This window comes from Adelges cooleyi, unplaced genomic scaffold (assembly GCF_023614345.1).
Source record: "Adelges cooleyi isolate 19-005CV unplaced genomic scaffold, UGA_ACOO_1.1 ACOO_flye_CR_arks_rails_tigmint_CR_PRNA_108, whole genome shotgun sequence".
Taxonomy (NCBI): domain Eukaryota; kingdom Metazoa; phylum Arthropoda; class Insecta; order Hemiptera; family Adelgidae; genus Adelges; species Adelges cooleyi.
Window position 1 is genome coordinate 14,655,841 of NW_026095761.1, and position 21,902 is coordinate 14,677,742.

Here is a 21,902-nt window from a genome sequence, read left to right on the forward strand (position 1 = left end):
ACAAAACTATTATTAATGTTGCAATAATATTTTCTAAACATAGACATTTCATCATAATAATACATGAATGATTTTTCAAAATCTCGAACCAATATTATCCTTAAATGAAATAATTTAAACCTTAAAAAAACATTTAGAAAGTATTTACATATTATTATATTTAGTGAATGCTGTATAAGAACTAATATTTAAATAAAATTAAACTTTTTGTAGCATAAAAATGTTTTAAACGTTTTCTTTAAAATTATATGTATACTTATTCATTTTCGACTAATAAGTATACTAAAAAAACTAATCAATACATATTTCATCCTTGAGTACAAGAAGACTATAAGAAAGCACATACAATTGTTATTTTACACAATAAATTGATTCACTTTCAAAATTCAAGAAACCGTTTCTTAATCGTTAATTGATTGTAGTTTATAAAAGTTATAAGTGTTAACACATAATATAAACAGGGGTCCAACTTTGGGCAAACTCGCCGTTGGTATACTATCATTTGAAAACAATTTAATTATCACTTTACACATAGAACAGGCGATCTTCGAAACTTAGTAGTTTACAACTTGCTGAACATTTAAAGGAATTAAATCCGGTAATAATAAAATAATGATCAGTCTAACATCGTCTCACAGTTTAAAGCATACTAAATCGAAATAGCCCATAAGTAACAAAATGATTCGAGTACAAATACCTGCAAGTTCCAGTATACTATCAAATTAATTAGGGTAAAAAATGTATACATAAACTGTATTTTAAGAAAATTATTTATAATATTAATTGTTGTTTTAGTTTACTTTTTTTAACATTAAGTATTGTATTATTTAACTTACGTTGTTGTAATACATTTTTAGATATAATCTAAATGATGTGCAAATGTATCAACGATATAGTTTTCTATTTTTTATTTTGTACAAACCGTGTGTACAAAGATATTTAACTACTTCTCTATTATATGCTAAAGTATGTCAATTATTTACCCCTGGTGATGCATACTAAGATTGGGATACGATTCTCTCTGTGTAAAGGTAAATATTTAGTCCTTTTTTCTGTCGGAGATTAGGTAGGCGGTTTCAGTAGAATTGTTATATTTTATCGTTTGAATAACTTATGAAGATTTCCAATAGCCTAAACCGTGGATGAAATCTAAGGGGTTCGAAGGAAGCACGAAAAAAATGATTTTGTCTTCTGTACATTTACCTTAGATCAAAGTTATCATAGTAACTTTTTGGAAAAAACTAAACCGTCGAAACCAAGCATAACACGAACCAGCACAGTCCAAACCAAGTACAGTATTAATCAGTACATAAGAGTTGGCATTATCAGAATTGGTCAGAGCAATTATGTGGTTTTGATTGTGTCTTAAAATGACAATATGTTATTTTTTTACCGTTATTGAATGAGAATCGGAGCGTTTGTTTAGAGTTAGTTCAACCCCAAGGATCCACCCTAAAATATGCTAAGTACCACAGCATTTCAACTGGTTTAAAAGCTCTTTGCCTCTGTTCAAATTTCAATTACACTGGTAGGTACTAAATGGAATTGCAATTGCGTTGCAGTGCAGAGATTCCTCGACGCAATATTATCATAACATTACTATTAAAACGGTAGCCGTCTACCGACGGCACACAAAGTTATAATTGAACGACGTATTATATTATTATTTTAGTGGTATTATGATAATACATGCGTTCGGCTTGGCGGTGATATTTTATCAATATAATCTAGTTAAATCATGCGAAAACAATAGCAGTGGAGATTTTCTATCGAAAACATTGTGTGTGTGTGTGTGTGTGACCGAAGAGGCGTTTTTACATTCGGCCAACAAAGTTTGCGGGTCATTGCAGTAAAGCGCATTACAAAAGTTTGTTAAGTTTCAACGCGGCGCTTTCCTCATACAAATCCTATTTGGTTAATGATGGGAATTTTGAAATAATTCTAAACGAGTCCAAATTAAAACCGTCAAAGTGTTAACCGTAATCATCTGTTTAAAAAGGATTCGCCAGAAGTATTATATTCTTTTGGGGGGTTTCTTAGTGGTTAATTCGAATAAATGGTTATTCGAATAAACTATGGTTTTTTTTTATCTTAATATCCACCCCCCCCCCCCCCCATAGTCCTACACCGGAATTATAATTGAATTTATTTAAAGTATTTTCGTCATAAACGTCGTGGTTTTTGTTTTTACGTCAAATATTATGAAATTTAAGAACCTTTAATTTAGGGTTATTACGATTTGACTTTTGACCAAAATTATAAATTGCAACGGCAAATGGAAAATCAATTTTAGAAATATAATTGTGGAACGTCTACTGTTCATGAATGTCACGTTTTTTCTAATTAAACAAACAATAAACATTTTCGAATAAAAATAATATTTTAATATGATGGACTAAACTTAATTATCTTGGGAGTTTTTAAGTACAACCATCGTATCAAAAAAAAAAAGCAAATATTAAGTGACTTATAAAAGTGTTCACCTAAACTCGGTTGGTTTTGTTTGTTTAAATGAGAACTCTACAAAAATAAAAGGTACAAATTGTTCAAAAGAACTATTCAGCAGTTTTACACAAATACATTATTCAAATATGATAATTCTAGGTTAAAACTTTTTTAACAACTTTTAAAAGTATGCACCATGCTATACTATGAGAATGTATACACATTGAATAAAGTACCAACACTCCTTTTAATGATTAGCATGCATTTAAACATTGCCCTTAAGCTTAACTACCTTTTTATACGATTTAAAACGTTGCAATGAACCTATAGTAGGTAAGTAGTTATTTTACTACCTATCTAAAAATGTTTTTATCTTCTCCATTTTTAGCTACTAATAGCAAAACTTTTATTGCCAAAACTACTTTCGAAAAAGTGAAATAAAGAATAAAGAACGATTTAACTTTTAAATGTTTGGCCCAATAAAGTAATATGCGGGTATGATTTCTTAACTAAAGACTTGCTACATTAAGCAATCGGTTAAGCGTTTTAGGAAATATCCGTGGATGCACGTACAAAAAAAACTGTAAAAAAACACAAATCATTGCAAAAGCATATAAGCTTACAATTTTATAATAAATAATAGAATACCTAATAAGTATTAACTAAAAGATAATTTTCAGTTGGATAAAAAGTTACTCAAAAAATGCCCAACTCTAATATAGTGATGAAAATGTTGACTGGCACTCGATAATTTTAAAACATAATATTTTACATTTTATAATCATAGAAGTATCTAGAAATTGTTATTAATTAACTTTAAGTTTATAGGCCAAAAGTAAATGTATTTACAATCAAAGTACTATAAGAAGAATTTGAAATAACTTAAGTGTAGCTTTACTGTTGTAAAAAAATGTTGAAAATCAATTCGTTTGGAAACAATTTATTAACGATAGATATAATTTTTATAAAATTATTATAATTATTATTTCAGCAAAACGATGTGCTCGATTTTCTAAATACATAATATATCCTTATTTTTCTTTTCTCCTAACTATTTAAGGTTGGTCGAAAATAATGAATATGTAGGTAGTTATTTTATTCTATTGAAATAATCAATACAATAGAATTATATTATTAAAGAAAAATAATGGTTTTTTCCCCGTTCAATAAGTACTTAATGTAGTTAATTTTGCTATAACAGAAATAAAATATAAATAAGAATACACTAGAACATCGTCTTAAGTGCCAACGTCACTCTTTGTACTGAAAATAACAATAATCGTAAAATCTCGACATTTTTGTACTGTTCTGTTGTGTATTTCGATTCATGCGAAACTTACTAGTGAAAAACCACAGACTTCTCTCGCCCACGACACACATACTACTATACCTACATATTATACTGCAGTGACAACTGCAACCATTCCAAATAAACACTCCCAATAGGCCGTCGTATCGGTTGCAATACCGTTGCGGGTTCAGATTGAAACAATTCAATTTTACTACAGAAAATAGAATGCACATTTTCCAACATTTGTTCACAATCCATAAAACGCAATTAGGTTACACAAACAATAATTGAGAATTACAATAATGTATACAAATACCACAAGTTTCAAACCACTGCGATTTACATATTTTTAATTTATATAACATAAAACAACACATTTAGGGTCCCATTAGAAAAGATTAACAGTGAAAACACAACTAATTTAACCGCAATTGAAATCAGATATAATCACTAGCTTACATTTTCACGAATACTAATAAAATATATAAATATATTTTAGCTATGTTAACTTAAAATATATTTTTTTTTAAATATCCACTTAGTAATTATCGTTAAACGAATTACCATAAATTAAAAATAAAGCCGTTTGACCTGTTCCTAAAACACAATGTTTATATCATGGTAAAATTTATGTCATATTATATTAGATATTTTCATCGTTGTTACACCTCGAAACGACGTCTTTTTTAATTATGAGATATTACTTTTATACAATTCGTACATTATTTAATAATGTTAAAATGTCAAAATCTATAAAAACATTGATGAATTATGGTTTAATGATTTTTCAGATTATAAAATCTAAAATCGCTTTTATGAAACAGACACAATGTATAGATTATATTGAAGATAGAAATAATAATAACTATTGTAATTAAAGTAATATAATAGTTCGCGGGTCGTTTACTTAAAATTTAATTTAAATTTAGCAACCTTTGTTCGGCTTAATAAAACCATTAATTTTTTGTGAATAATGACATTCAACAACCTATACAGAAACCACAAAAGAAATTCTAATTGAGTTTTCATAACTGTCGTTTATTTGTCGTTATTTAAACGCCATTGACTTTAGACAACACTGTAACGTTACTGCGTGATACGATATAATACTTACGGTAGTGAACTTTAATGACTTCCACTGATGAACTGAACTTAAAAAAATACACTTCGTCACTTAAGTGTGCAAAAGAAAAAATTATTAATTACCAAAAATCTAATAATTAAAGCTCTAAAAGTATACTTAAAACGTTAGTTAAACGCTAAAACAACGACACTGCATAGTACATATAGTTGTTATAGATACTTTTAATTTACTGTCAAGAAAGTCCTATTTATGTTATCTGGTTTTCAAATATTGTTCTTAAATGGTTTCCCGCTGAATAGTGAATTTTATCATTAACATTTGCTTATATCAAATATGTATATAATATGTTAGTATAAAATACAATATACTAACTATTTGATATCATTAATTTGTACAAATTTCTCACAATTGTATCTTTTATTATAGTTACCTCGCTAACTGCAATTAAATAGGATAAATAAAACTACCAAATTATCCCATCCCACCCCCAAAATTATGTTTCTAATTTAAACACCGGCTCATAATTAAAAGTATACAGGTATTAATGTGACGGGATAATGTCTTTTTTTAAACGTTTTTTTTTATCAATTCGTCCTTAATGTTTACTCTCAAATTTATTTAACGGTCAACTGTTTTCCGAATAGTACTTAAACGTGACGGTGACTGCAATCAATGCTGGTCACGTTTGTGGCTTGTAGCAAGCGGTCATGCAATTCAATACAATATATATTATATTATTCTCTACTACTGGCACTCTTTATAGCTAAATAAAAAAACCTCCCTAGTCGGTTTTTTTTTTAATAAATAGCTTTATTATTATCACAAATGCTATTGTTAGGTACAAGATTTTGGCTTTGTTAAAAAATGGCCAATATGCATAAAATTATTCGCAACTACCATCATGACATATTTTCATTGTACTTAAATACATATTTATCATCTTTTTAGACAAACTATTTATGTAAATGATCATGTGTAGTTTAAATTTTAATGACACTTTTTTTTGCTTGTCTTGATGATTTTTACATGACATCAAAATCAAAAACAAATTTGCCCTCTTTCATCTCGATAGACTTATAGTTTTTACATAATAAATTTGCGAATTTGTTATGGGTATACCAAATTCAACACAAATAAGAAGTTATTGAACATTTGGAATATGTATTCATATATTTTGGAAATATCCTAAAACATGACATACTTATCATACGTTAATATACATATAATCACTTTCCGAAAACTAGTCTAATAGTTCCAAATTTGTTTTAGTCATTCTTCAGATAAACCCCCAGCTAGAACACTTCTGAAAAAAAAACACCAACCCTTTTCCTCACGGAAGTTGTGAATTTTATATTTAATTTCGATCGTTTCGAGTAAAAATTCCGTAGCGTTTTAAATAAATAACACAATGCTTTGGACGTTTTATGGCGGGTTGCACGAACGTTCGCTAAAGGTTCAACGAATTTTTGCGGTCAATTTAAATATCAATTAGTTGCTAACTCATGATTGATGAGGCATTACGTGACAACGTAACAAATTGATCAATTTGATCCATTAAAGTTACAACAAAACAAATTTCGTGCAACATTTGTTTGCTGAAATTGCTATTATTTTGAAATTTGCCGTGGCTGCTATTTTTACCTGTAATACGGCCGGGAACCGCTATGGTGTGGTGGCAATGACGGCTGCGGCGGCGGTGGCGGATATTGTCGAGGCGATGTTTTTTAGGAAACCCGCAGAAACTTTGAAAAATATCCAAATCTTGTGCTTATCGTGCCGACCGTAGCGGCGACGACGATATTATCAACGTTGCAGCACTGCGATAACCGACACGCATTGCATAATGAGCATAACGTGTGTGTGTGTATAATAATAATTGTAATAAATAAGATGGTCGGTGATAGTTTTACACTATATAGTGGTATAATATGTAGTATTGTATGTACGGCTATACTAATATGATACGGCGTTGAACAGTGTGCCAGGTTAGGGTCGACGGACACGGCATGTACAAAATATAGTGCACGACTCTGCGAGGGTCCGGATTCGGGTGTGTGTTGGCCTTAAACGCGCGTGAGAAAGTCGAGCTTCCCCGTGACACACTGCCAAGTGCCAAGCGGCGGCCGCTGTTACCGGAGCGGTGGTTAACCTATCAGCGCGGTCTAACGTTGGCGATTGCACGCGACCCGCAAATCGCACTATACCGTCGCCGCCGGCCGCCTCTGTCTGTGAACAACGGTAATAATTATGAACACTATTATTATTGTTACAATTATTACCTATTATAGCCACGGTTATAGACACCGACGACGTGGCGATCGACAGCGAATTAAAAAATATCACAAAACAAAAAAAAAAAACAATAATTGATTCAGAAATATTATTTTCAAATCCAAGACAGCATCACAGAAAAACGACTATTTTTTGTCATACTTTCATTTTCTGCCATCGATTTTGACAGGTATAAACTTTTGTGTATGGTGTACGTGTTCGACAGACTACAAGGAATAAAACCATCAAAACTTCCGCTCAAATTAAGGAATAAGAAGAAAGTTATTCATTGATTTGTGCACAAGTGTCAAAATCCTATGTTAAATCACATTTAAACTTCAACCCTTGTGGGGCAAGAGTTAAAAGTAATATTTTTATTTCTTATTTTTATTGTATTAGAAAAACTTTTTGGAGTCGTCGAGGTTAAAAATCTACTTTTTAAGAACCACCCTTATATATATATATATATATATATATATATATATATAAATACAACCAAAATCTCAGGCTGGAAGGAGATTTAAAAATTCACAGTCATTTGATGTCTCTTAAGTTCAGGTTTTTGAAATGTAAAATATATATTGATTTAATAAAAATTGTTTTACCACTGTGATGGATTTCGATTATTAATTCGTATACTAGTTCAGTAAAATATGAAAACGGTTACACGGACAGCTTATTCGTTCAATACTTCAAACCCTAAAAAAGCAATCGTTATGTTAGTTTAGATTTTACACCATAAGTCTAAGAACTGCGCCCAAAAAAGTGAAAACGTAAATAGCCAATAGTCTGAGATAGAACTATTAGGTATCGACGATAAAATATATAAAGTCCATTGTTTCAGTGACTCCATGATATTTTTGCGGCCTTAAAATTCAATATTTTAAGCTCGGATCCAACATCAGAAGAGCCCAATGAAACAATAGCCACTATAGATTTCTACTAATACGGCTTACAAAGACCACCGACAAAGCCAAAATACATCAATCGCACTATATAAAATAAGCTGTTTCTTTTCATGTCTTTTACAATGTATTTTTCTTTTTTTTAACCTGAAAATTTAACAAAAACTTTGTTTTAGCAGAAGTCTAAAAAAATGATCTTATCACAACTTTCATGTAACCCATTCAAACACGAGTCTCGGTAGAGATTATATTAAGAGCAAGTGGCACCATGGGATCAATATGTATAGTACGATGGGTCTAATTATACTTTACCCGTATGATGAAGCCCACAGTTTCAATTGAAACTCGGGGGTCATAAAAAATAATTTTCCCTCTTATTGTAAAAGCAATTTAGCTACATTGTCTGTTTTGTTCATACAATACATACCAAAAAAAATGGTGTCACAAACGCTTCTGATTTTGCTGAACATTATATTATACAAAAGATTTACTGATTTTAAATATGGTTGATTTTAAAAAAGATAGATAAAAGGAGATAATATCATACAGTAATTGTATTTAATATAGTTTTCGATTAATTTTTTTCGGAATACCGGAATACCTAATTCGATTATTGTATGTTCTACGTACATTTTTTATCCTTACTTTATTATAGACATCATGTCCTTTACCGTCCTTTTTTTAAAATTATTTATTATAACTAAACCTTAGTGCTAAATTACACTTTTTTTGCGATTTTAAACAAGATAACTATTTACAAAACGTACAGTTCGTTTGGATAACAATACCTTTACCGTCAACTATCTTAAATACTAAAATAACTTGGGGAAGTAGTCCACATTCATACATATCCAAAACCAGAGTCTGAATTTTAAAATAAATTTGAATTTTTAAAAAAAATCCGGTAGATCTTTTACGTTTTAATTACAAAAACTAAAAGTTCTGCTAGAATTTTATTTTTACAAATAAAATAGAAAAATGTAGTAGAACAGTGTTTTAAAGGACTTTAAAGGTACGCCAAATGTTTTAAAGTAAGGCCCATGATAGGCGTGTTAATCATACAGTCCCGATAAAAAGACCAATCGTCTATCGCGTTCACAAATTCAAAGGCAATAGTACAACCTAGAATTGCAAATGCAAACCGACAGACAGCTACTGCCTACTTCTACTACTGTACTAGTCTTCGGCCAGAGGAAAGTGGTAAATTGCCATGGAGAAACGTGTGGGTGCCTTTAGGTCGGATATATAATATATATAAAGGGAAGACGATATCATCATCGAGTCGATGCGGTCGTTCGTATCTTTTGAAATGTAAATACTTGAATTCGACCCACGAGCCGTCATCTTTTGATCGCTCATTCTTCAGGTTCGCGTTGTATCCGCAATGCATTATAATATAAATATATCTTACACGTCTATAAAGTTCAAATACCGACCATGTACCGACACGAGTTTACTTTTTGTCTTATATAAACTACTATCGTCAAAGTAGCAACACTCAGAACACTATACGCTATGCACTAGGATTTGTTTAGGCTTACAAAAAATTGAAAGCTTTTGACCGGCTCGCGTCTATTTTGAACCCAAGTTTTGGCCCTAAAGTACTCTATATGTAATGAAACCAAATACATCATCCACGAAAACAATATAGGTAACTCGTATAGTTTAACAGAGAAAAAAGCCATCTGCAGTTAATGCAATTAAACATAAATGTTTATGTTCGTTTGATTTACTTATTACCTACGCATAGGTATATTGTAAATTAGTTTATTTTAAAGTTTTGCGTCTTGATAATATCGTTGTTTGAGTTGCCACAATATTATTTATCTTATATATTAAGCGAAGATTATGTCAGCGCCTTTTATATTTTGCAAACGTATGTGAACTTGGAACTCAATGCCCACGAGATTCAACCAAAATAATCTACACGACCGCAAATGTATTAGCTCTGTATTTGTTTTAATGATATGAACACATTTTAAAGTTTGAACACACCGATTAGGTATAGTTAATAATAACTCCAGTGATCCAGAATTCAATGTTGTACTCCATTTACCATTATAGTTCATGTACAGATTGTACATTTCCTCAACCTATTGTTTGAACAATTTTACGATAAATTAATCTAAGACTGAATAAAAATATGATTTTTCAAATTAAAATAAATTCGCCGACCTGTCGTTGACGCATTATTATTCTTACATAGTAAAAGCTGTTATCACGATTGATGCAAAACGTTTTGCATAACTTAATTACCTATCAGTTGGTTCAGCTCCGCGTGTCGAGTACAGAATTTTAAACAGTTACCCTCTCGGTAACGGGGTGGGTTGCCTCAAGATTAAAATGGACAACCTAAACAGTACACACTAAACATGCGGTAAGCTCAAAGAAAATACTATTATAATTAGTACATTCGTTGTTATACAATAAAATGTGTACTTAGGACAAAAATAATTAATGAGTACCTACTTGCATGCCCATTGTGGCCATCGTTCGCGGTTTTTGTAATTATTGTTGTAAACACACTAAAGGCATAGATATTCCTTAACGAGTTGCTTCGCATAAGAGCTAAAGAACAGAAGCAACTACAATAACCTAAACAAATTCAAAAACCGTCTACCATGTCTGTTAATCTGGACAGTTGATTGAAAAAATAAAAACACTCCTTTAAATTTTCCAAAATCTCAACATACCATAGTAATATTATATAAGTAGGCATACCTTGTTATCTGTCCGATGTTTATTTTCCCCTGGCCAAAGCCAAACACCTAAATAATTAGTTTATGAACACAGTCGCTTTGTTTGGAACAACCTAATACAGAAGAAGCCATTAGTTGTGTTAAGTAAATAAAAATGCAATAATAAAGTTTTTTCACTGTGATATAATTATTGCGTTATGCCGTTGTCCACTATAATATTAAATGTTCAACAATATAATGGCGGATGTTCCACGGTTTTCACACATACTATTGACTGGTTAAGCTACAAGGATTTATCACTATATTATTCATTTAAAAGCTGCTTTTATTTTGGCTTTCTATTCTTTTAGTGATACTGTTTAAAAATATAGGATCGAATAGCATGCATTACTAGAGTGCTTCTGAGTTAGAAATCAGTCAGAAAGCATTTTTATAAAGCTACATAACTCGATACTCAAAGTCTCCCCACTCGCAATTTTTGATTCTCGGTAAAACGTTTCTTCGAAAAACGTTTTTAATTCCCAACAGATCACGTTACCTATTTATGTAGCCTCATAGAATGTATATAAGTATTGGCTTTCCTACATATATTATGTCGTACAAAACGCGCATTTCGGTTAATTTTATTTATAAGTACTTAAATATTATATTTTCTACACTGTAAAACTAAAAAAAAAAATCGTTTGACTTTTTATGATAGAATAGTAAAACCTCGTAGGTCAATAAATTATTTACTTTTCCACTTTGACGTGGTGTTAAATAAGAAAACAGAATTCGGAGAACACCAAAACTCACTTTAGTTTGAAAGTTTACTACACTTAGAAGCTACACTTATTGTAGATTCTAGCACCCTGAAAACTCTATGTATATAAAACATACAAAATCAATAAAATCCACAAACAAAAGTCAGTTTAAGTTTACATACTTTGAAAATAGCAAAAACTAGCGTCTCTTACAATTAGTTAATTAACTGTTGGTTATTAATTTAAAAGTATTGATTTTTGCATAAAATCTAACAGCGACTACTGTTAAATCTACGTGACTCAAGTAAAACTAGTATTATATTTTAATTTTATTATTATTCTTTTTTTTTTAATTCGTACAGCAATGACAGTTCTTTATTGGTGGGTAACCAATTGTTTTACCAGATTATCACAACGACCACAGTAGCGCTTTTGAATATATTTCTTACCTAAACGTAGCTATGCAGAACTCATTTTGCTCGGTCTGTGATGGTTTCAGAGCAAAAGTAACCATTATTATTAATATTATTGTTTATATTATTATTTTTATTTATATTATTCATATAACATAATAGTAAGTAAATGTAAATTTAATAGAATTTTTTTTTGATACTTCATTGACAAAAAGGTATTTTTTAAACATCAAAATACAACAAATAACAGCTATAACTTCTGTGTTTTTTAATTAAAAAAAACCATTGAAAATCCATCAAGGCATAGGTATATACACCTTGTAGTTTTGGTTATGGGCGATTTTAGTCTAAAACTACTAGTCATATTATAAAAACCATTTTTTTTTCACATAAAAACGTATGGACTTAATATTTTCTTATCCAAATATTTTTTAAAGTGCCTGAGTGAAAATATATTATACGCCAGCATGAACTTGGTGGCCATTCTTTGGTAGCAGGACTACAACCTATACAGTTGTACAGTAAATATTATACTGTATCGGTCGCTTCTATTAGTGTGGGAGTGAGGTGGGAAGGGGGGGGAGGGGAAAATGAAGAGAAGAAAGGGCTATACGTGTCCCTGTATTATGTTTTTTTTTTGTTAACGCTCTTTGAGAGGAGCGGTGCCATGCATCCGAGACCCGGTCTCGATAATTCCTTTGAACCGGAGCCGCGAGTAAACGGCTCTAGACCCAAAACGGTGTGCCCTAAACGTACCGGAACGACACACCATCCATATAAATACCGTCAGCACTTCCGGGTGCTTGTACAGTGAACAAAAAACTATGGACAACTACAGCTACTTTTACGGTGAATGTTATTTGGACCTGGATGCCGAACAGTGTTGGACGACCGACTGTGGTTGGGAAAAGGTGCAGGGCGAACTCGTGCAAGAAACGCTAGAATCCGATAACTGCGGTGACCAACAATGCGACAAGCGCACAACAGCAATTGGTGGTCACGGAGGTATTTATAATTTAATACGATTGTATACTAAACATAGTTTATAATATTTTCTTAAGTGATATGTAAATTTGTTTGGTCTAATATTGCATATATTATCTAAAATGTACGGTAACGTCTTGTTGTGTGTAAACTTTGGGTTTTATAACAAAAAATATTCGTTTAGTAGACATAAAATTATAATAAACATTGGAATTAATGATCAGTATCCTGTATGTTCATTATATGTAATAAATATATATATATATATATATATTAAGTGGAATGCTGACAATTAATATAATCAGTCATTGGTGACATATTTATCTAACACAAATATCAATACATTTAAAACGTATGGTTTTGGATGTTCATTAAAACAATTTTTATCGAAATTATATCCTAAATAAACATTATTTATTTATTATTTTTAAACGCGTAATAAAAACTCTAGGATAAGATTAAAATTATAAAACAATATATCAAGTTATAAACAAAAGAAAAATAGTATATATACGTAATACCAAAAATTACAAAAGGTTGATTTTAAAGATTACTTTCACATTAAATGCAAACTTTTATTCGTTAAGTAATATGTATGTAAGTATGTTATTGCGAGTGGCGATAGTAGGTAACAATAATTATAAAATACATTTTATTTATAATAAAACATAGAGGATAATAAAAAATTATGCATTATTTGGTTATTAATTAATCAATTTGTAGCATTGTCTTCGAAAAAAAGTAAATATCCATGTACACATTTTTTCTGCTTAATAAAATCTGTTCTGTAATTAATTATTAGGTGAATGAACGCGTTTGTTATTTTATTTATTCGTTTTTGTAAAACAAACAGAGACAGCTTATTGTGTTGTGAAAGCGAACGGATTCTGACTAGAAGGAAAACAACAAATGTTCAAAAAGTAATTATAAACACTTAGTTTTGGTCGTTTCGTTTGTTCGGATTTTCTCATTTCCGCGTTACACCTTGGAAACTCAGAGAAAAAATTGAACTTAAGTAATACAGATATAATCCGAGAGGGCATCCGCACCGACTAAATATAACGTGCTTTTGGTTATTAAAAATACCTGGCGTAGCATACATTTAGGTCGTTGCACACCAAATCAAAATAAACCCTTTCATTTCCTTCAGAGCAAAAAAAAACCTTCATCCATTTCTCGTGAAAGCTTCCATTGTCCAGACACTACAAAATGAAACTCTCCGTACTTATACTATATTATTCTCTGTTAAAATGTGAGGCAGGCGAGGGTCGAAAATATGTGCCCTAGTAATGACAAGATAGAAATATAGGCCGATGGAAAATGTGATTGCGTTCATAAAGTCAAAACAAAAAATTGTGCTTACTCTGTGAAAATAGTTTAAAGATTACACAAACTGATTTGTGGTGGGCTCGAGTCTGACTAATTTTGAAATTATCACTCCGAAAATGATTTGTGTTCCACATCAACAGTATTATGGGCCACTGGACTTGATAATATTAACACTGCACAATGCCCAGGTAGCTTAACTTATTTTATCGAAATTGCACCTCTGCAAACTGAACCGGACTCGAGAAAATGTACAAGAAAGTAAATAGCGAGTTGCGTTGGCCAAAATATCCATTAACGATTATTGTTTAACAGTTAGCAAACAGGAATAATACCGTTGAAACTTGGCACTGTCTTTTATGCGGGTTAAGGATTAATACATAATCGCAGGGTATTAAATACAAATTGTATTGTTAGCTTATTTTAGATTATAGGAAAATCCCTAAATCCCTTGAAACTCTAGCCAATTTTATTAAATATATACAAAAAATGCAAAATAAGTCGAGCGGGAAATGTATTGTGCAATTGTTTTTATTTTGTTAAATTTTATATTCTGTAAAAATTATTGTTTATAAGGAAATTCATCTTACCACTATTATATATCAACACGAACCCAGAAACCAATAATGTATTTTAAACATGTTATTTCACTAACACAGCTAACGAATTTTAATATTTTTAAGTTTAATGATGTTTTAATACGACATAAAATTACTCAAAATTTTAATAACGTATATGACATATTTGAAACATTTAATTTACATACATCTTCATAACAAATAAAAAAATTCGAAAAACGTGTTTGATACATTTTTAAAAATATTTATATTTTTTTGCTATTTAGGCACACTATATTTAATATTATGAACTAATTATATAAACATTTACAAAATATTTTTTATATCAAGTTTAAGACAGAAAAACAAACATAATGGTTTTAATAACATTTCCAAGTATTATAAATTAAAAAATCACACATTCACAAAATTATGGTCACAGAATAAATGAAATATTATATAAAAAATATATATTTTTCAGAATTTGTATTTTTGGAAAGATTTTTCAAAGTTTGGACTAGATGAACGCTTTCAATAATTAAGCTGCAAACTTTAGTTCCAATAATGCCTAAATAATATTATTATTTAATACAATTATTTAAATAACTTTTTTTTTGAAAATGTGTCGAAATATTATAGTTATAGTTCTAAATAATTATATTGTCACAACTCAAAACTTGACGGGTACAATTGAATTCAAAGAAGATCGACTAGACGTGGACTTCTAAAATATGATATGCATTAAATATAGCGACCACAAACATTGATGGATTTCAGGGTACTGCCTAAGTTGCTTAGTAGTTAGAACTTCTAGGTAGCACAGAATAGTATTAATAATTGTAGTTCATAATGCAAATGTGTTTTGGAAATACATAGTATCAATGGCGTACTTGAGTTTATAGTTTGAGCTTAACTTGAAATACTTTATGTATAGCAATAACTGCAATCGTATAACCAATGCGGTATCGGTACATAATTTTACTAGTTCCAGCTACTTGACATTTGTGCACTTTAATTTACCTTGTGTAATAATTTTCAAATATTCAGCACTTATCAGGCTAAACAGAATGACAATAAAGTATATTAGAAAAAAATTAAATCATTCTTATAGTTCATTTTTTTTTTTATAATTCTTACAATATAAGGTAATATTCTTATGCTATAACAGAAAACGTTCAAATTTTGAATAAGACTTTTAGCATCTAACGAATCTAGTGCAAGAACACTGTGCAAGACTTACTAATGATTTATAATTGAAACTTATTTTTTTTTTTAATATACGACGCGTCCACAAGTTTTCAGAATAATAATTAATAAGCGCAATTAAAAAGATAAAAGTTTATTCGGGGTTCCTCAACAATAAAGATGATAAAATATATGAATATATTATTATGAAATATGAAACAGCATGCACGTACTATGCTAAAAAAAACTTTTAAAACTTTTTGCTGGAATTTTGTTTTTATATCTTATTATAATTTGATACCGGCACGTTTAAATGTACAATGAATTCACTGTAGTTATCTGGTATACTAACTTATCTATAAATGAGAAGTAAAGTTAAAACACTCTTGACGCTTCCCCAATTATCACTCATTCCTGTATACTATAACATTTTAAATAATAAGTACACTCCACAATACTAACACCAGCAAGGTGATCAATTAGTTTTGCATACTTTGGTATAAAACTATACATACTGTATAGATTTTGTATAAAGAGTGACATTTTTCGATTGAAAATATTATAATGGATTATTCCAATAATGCCATTTGAAAATTGTTCGAAAACATTGTATTTTTACTTCAATTAATATTCATTAAGTATTCTTTTTTTTTTTTTTTGTTATTGGTTAATCGACGTTAAATTTGATTTTTCCCAACTTGTATAGTATTGCATGAACTAAAGGTTTTTTTTTCTCGGTAATATTATGAAAATACCATTCTGGTTTTATTTTTCACTAATTTTTCCAATATAATTTTGCCTTTTCATAAACTTTTTATTTTTAGAATGTATATATTATTGATAACATTATAAAATATTATAAATAATGTATAATATTATTTCCTACGTTCCATTAAGAAGGTATGTTTAATATGCATTTTTATTTAGAAGAAGAATTTAATGTTAAATGTCGAAAGTCCAGAACGGCGTTCACAAAATACCAATTGAGTTGGCTGGAGACCGAGTTCGAGAAATGCAAGTACTTGACGAGGTTAAGGCGATATGAAGTGGCTCTTATACTTGGTCTCACGGAACGACAAGTAATTTTGCCTACGTTAAGTACACATCCCATTCACAAAAGTTTTCAATGTATACATTCATTTACGATTAAGTAAAATAATTATTATCTACACATTTTTTTAAATCTTTCACACCTAATTGCTGATAGTTAAGCACAGAATAACAATTAATTATTCGTGTCAGAGTGTGACTAGACATTATACCATCTTTGTGTTGTAATTTGTACATTTTTTTTTTAGGTGAAAGTTTGGTTTCAAAATAGACGGATGAAGAAAAAAAGATTAACTCCGCCCTACTGATGTCATTTGGCATTTAATTTATGTAGATTACATTTATTTTTGTTAACTGTCCCAACTTAATAGGGTTTAGTTGTACACAATAGAATATACTACCCGTAATACATCTTATCCAAATTCGCCTTGCATTATAATTAGGGTTAACCGGACCATTGTTCCCTTGCCACAGAAATAGATTGATTTGCGCTGAATATATACCAACGGTGAATAGTACAGCATTTTTTTAGGCGCTCTTGAGGTCTTACAAGAGCTTTAGTATAACTGTCAAATGTCAATGTAGCATACTTAAATATTTTAAATAACTGAACATACTACGAGTGTAATATAATTATATATATTATGTTAATTTCTATAGATCAAATGTTTGTTTTCCATAATTAACCTTTGGAATTCATTTAATTTGATATTTTAATTTGTTATTCTTTATCCATATTTTTATTGGTTTATTATACAATAATCAATTTGATAGTGTCAATATAAAATATCGTATATGCTAACTTTAATTTTATTTTGTGTTTCTTTTTATAACAATTTAATTGGAATTATACCAACTATTATAATTATTGTGTGATTTTTGATTAAATATAATAAAAGTATTTAACGGTTTGGTCGACTATAGCCACAAACTTAGATACTTTTTCTCTCTAGTTTTATTTTTATCAATTTATAATAATGAAACAGGTATAGGTACAGAGCAATTTTTTTTTATCGATTAGCTTTGACATTAATTACAACACGAAAAATTATTTGTACTTATAAATAAACAATCAACACTTATTAATGTTTTATGACAATGTTGTTACGGTAAAAACAGACATCATATTTATACATATATATGGCTTACAACATTGCTAAACAAGTCATAAAATAATATTGTTCATAAAATTCCATTATTGACAGTGTAGTAAAAATGTCTGCATTAAACCGCAGTCTTTCAAAACAATTATACTTAATTATAAGAATAATGATAATGAAATATTCTCTTTGTAATAACCCAAACAACGGTGTTCTACAGAATTTATTGGGCGACCCAAGAAAGTAATAGACTAAATTAAACTACATGTTGCAAAAATATTATGTTTACAACACACTTCTTTAGTGTTAATTGAAATAAATACATGCAAAAATTGTAAATTATAAAGATATCAACAAAATGCTTTATATGTTAAAAACAGCTAATAAAATACACTGTAAACATTTGTACACGCCTAAGATGACGATTTTGTACGTTAAGTTTTTTTGTATAATATACCTATTACCTAGAACGGCTAAAAGATATTTCGAATAGTAAAATTTGAAACAAAAATGCATAATTTTTGTTTTGTTTTTAAAGAACATTACTTAATATTTATATTATACCGCACCCAGCTGTGTTCAGTTGATACTACAGTAGAAAAACTCCAATTATGGAAATATATTTCATTTCCCGGCATAAATCATAATCGACTCTCAGTAATTTCGTACACGGTAGACTTTGTGAGTTTCCATTCTTTTTTTTTTTTATGTGTACATATTTAACAAAAACTTGTTTGGGGAGTTTTTTTTTTTGCACTTCCGACACAAATCGAAAAGCGGGTAAATGGAAGTCGGTTTTTTCATAAGTGATCCGTAAATAAATTGAACCTATAAATCCGGTAAATTGGCGACGTCTCTTTTCCGCCACTGCTAATGTACGGTCCGATGTGCAAACTTGATTACTTCCGACGTGGACGGCGGCAAACTCGTCGCCCGTCTCAACACCGTAGTAAATCACACGGACTTATTCCGTTTATTATATTCCTCCCCCCCCCCTTCGCGTATATATATGTGATTTCCTCTGCACACGTTTACACACAGTATATCTGCTGTTAAAAGCTGTGTAGAGCGGGGGTGGGAGAAATGTCTTCTTAACAACATGATTTAGCGAGGAGACAAAAATCGCGCACTGTCCCAACTTCAAAGGTCAATATATCATAAGATACATATATTAGATATTAGAATAAAACTGTTTTTCGCAAACAAATCAATAACTTAACAGCTATACATCACAGTTAAAAGTAAAGTAGTTTTTAATATTACAATAGCATTATAAATAATACCCTACTGTGGTCGAGGGTCGAATACAGTGTTATAAAAAATCATAAAATTAGGTTATTTTATTATACTTATAACTTATAACCTAATACGTGTTATGGATTTTGTTTACAGAAAAAAACCTATAATTACCCCCGATGATCATACAATTATATTCAAACCACATTCAATATAATAATACATACGTCTAAGTTCTTTTTTTATTTCGTTTTATAAAATGCGTGTGATCAGCTTTGCTTGAGGTTGAGCTTGGTGCTAAGGTTTATTTGCATATAGTGAATATTGACAGTAGGTTTCATTATTTTGGTATTCAGAAAATGCACTGTTATGAAAATCTAATAAAAGTTTTTTTTTTTAAAGGTAGTATGGTTGATTAACAACCAAAACATGTCAACATAGGGTTTCACAAAAACAAGCTTATAATTATTGTATTTAATTTTACATTTCAACAGTTTATTATTATTGCTATAAAACAGGAATCGTTAAATTAAGGGTTGGTTCTCATGAAGAGCGTTAATTCATATCTTAATATCGACTTATGTAAAAGACGAGAACACAACGTTTATATTTAAAGCTACACAAATTTTAATGATACTTTGCCGTGTTTATAAATTAGTTCATGTTGTACTATTTAAATTTAATATTTAAGGGATTTCCGTAGTAGTTTTGATTATTTTTTTATCTTTAACTCAGTTTTGTACATGTTTCTATACTTACGGGTGGTTTTATCAAAAACTTGACCATTTCGAATGGTAATTAAAAAAAAAGTCTATAAGGAATTGTAAAACCTTATAATAAAGTAATTACCATTATTATTTTAATAATAATAGATCACAAAATGTATAGAAAGTAGTTTGCTATTTGTGTGAGTGTATTATACCGGCAATAATGAATTAACAATTAAATGTTTTTTGTAATATTTGCCTCTTGAGTTTTAAAATGTCGTGATTACTTTCAAAGAATATAGTCTTGCCTACAATGTAATTGTTTAATTTCTTTAAATGCATATTAAGTATGTTAAGAGTAAATAAGTACTCGATTTCGACATGGTTAACCCATCCGTTTAAAACAACGTGGGAACGAACTTCGTATGGTTCTGTAACAACCAGAATATATATATAGCTGTAAAACTGTATAACTGTACTATGTATAATATATGTATATATATATATGCTATTTGTTTTCAATTAATGGTAAAAGGGGAAAGCGTTGTAACAGAGCTTGCACTTTTGATGATCTCCTTGAGAAAGTTCATCTATACATTCAAAAGACTAAAACTGAAGATGGTGGTACAAATGTTCGTTGAATAATATTTACCATAAGATTGTAACTTTGTTTTTTTAATTTAATAAAAACTTTTATTGACTTTTAAATAATATTTTCAATCCATACAATGTTGCACATTAAGTAAATTGATTAATGATACATTACTGTAATTGTTGCGAGAGGGAGGTTCACATTAGAACTCCCTTTATATAAATATAAACTTCATTAAAATATAAACAAAAAAAAATTGTTTTTATGTAATCAATAGAACTATTTTTTAGTTCACAAAAAATGGACTAACGCAAGCCAAAAAATGTTCTAAAAAACATTGACTACTATTTACTATATTAATTGTATTAATTATTATTATCTAATTTAATAATAATATAATTTATTTGTTATCTAATATATTAGATAACATGTTGTCTTAGAATTTCTTTGTCTTCAAATTTATATTTTTCCTCGGGTCTTGTACAAACTCTCGTTCAAAAGGTAAAAGAAGCCTATATTAATTCATACAGCGATAACGTAGATATTATAAAATAATGTTTCACAATATTTAAATAATATTTCCTAAATATCATAAATTTGATTATTATTATTCTTCAATTTAATGATCTTATGGTAACGTCTTTTGTTTTAATTTCTCTGTCATAATTTATATTTTTAACCTCAACTTAATTTTAAAAGGAAAAAAAACAAAATGTATACATCCCTCACAGCACTAATATAATATAATTTTTTTTAAAAAAATACCATGCGATGCACAAGAACGGTGACTGATTTTATGAGGGAAACATCATACTTAAATCGTTAACTTATCAAATAATATTATAATTGCCAAATTAGATGGACAATCTAGGTGAACTATTGGCTATTTTCATGCAAGTCGTTTAAATGTTAATTTTGGTACAAAAAATTAATCGTTAGTAGAATTTATACTACCTTGTGAGCTTGGTAAAACCTTAATTAAATAATTACTAATGAACATAATCTGACCGTCGCGTCACTATTAATATAAGACGTATAAGCTACAACAATAAATTTCAAATGTAAATAAAATAATTATGCTAAGACAACGATGACACAACGCGAGAGCGAAAAATATTATTTTTCTTTCAACTAAGTAAGTAAATATATCATTACTTTAATTCAACCATGCCATGAATTTCAATAGCGTGTCATTGAGCAATGGAAATAATATTGCATCGATTAGAATTACTGTTTAAAATACAATCGAGCGGTTGACAAATGACAATGAATCTGTTGAGACAATTATTTTATGTGACGTACGTGTTATCGTCT

At 29.5% G+C, this 21,902-nt stretch overlaps 2 protein-coding genes across 4 annotated transcripts in view; one reads left to right on the forward strand and one right to left on the reverse strand.

Annotated features, from left to right (window-relative positions):
* The window catches only part of LOC126847369 (acetylcholine receptor subunit alpha-like), a 92,749-nt gene extending 85,840 nt beyond the window's left edge, over nucleotides 1-6,909 (reverse strand). For both annotated transcript variants that reach the window (XM_050587530.1, XM_050587529.1), the window contains exon 1: nucleotides 6,462-6,909. The gene's annotated coding sequence lies outside the window, so the exon portion shown is untranslated. The remainder of the gene's footprint in view (nucleotides 1-6,461) is intronic.
* Nucleotides 1-21,902, forward strand: part of LOC126847372 (Y+L amino acid transporter 2) — a 234,813-nt gene that overhangs the window by 143,599 nt on the left and 69,312 nt on the right. The window lies entirely within an intron of this gene.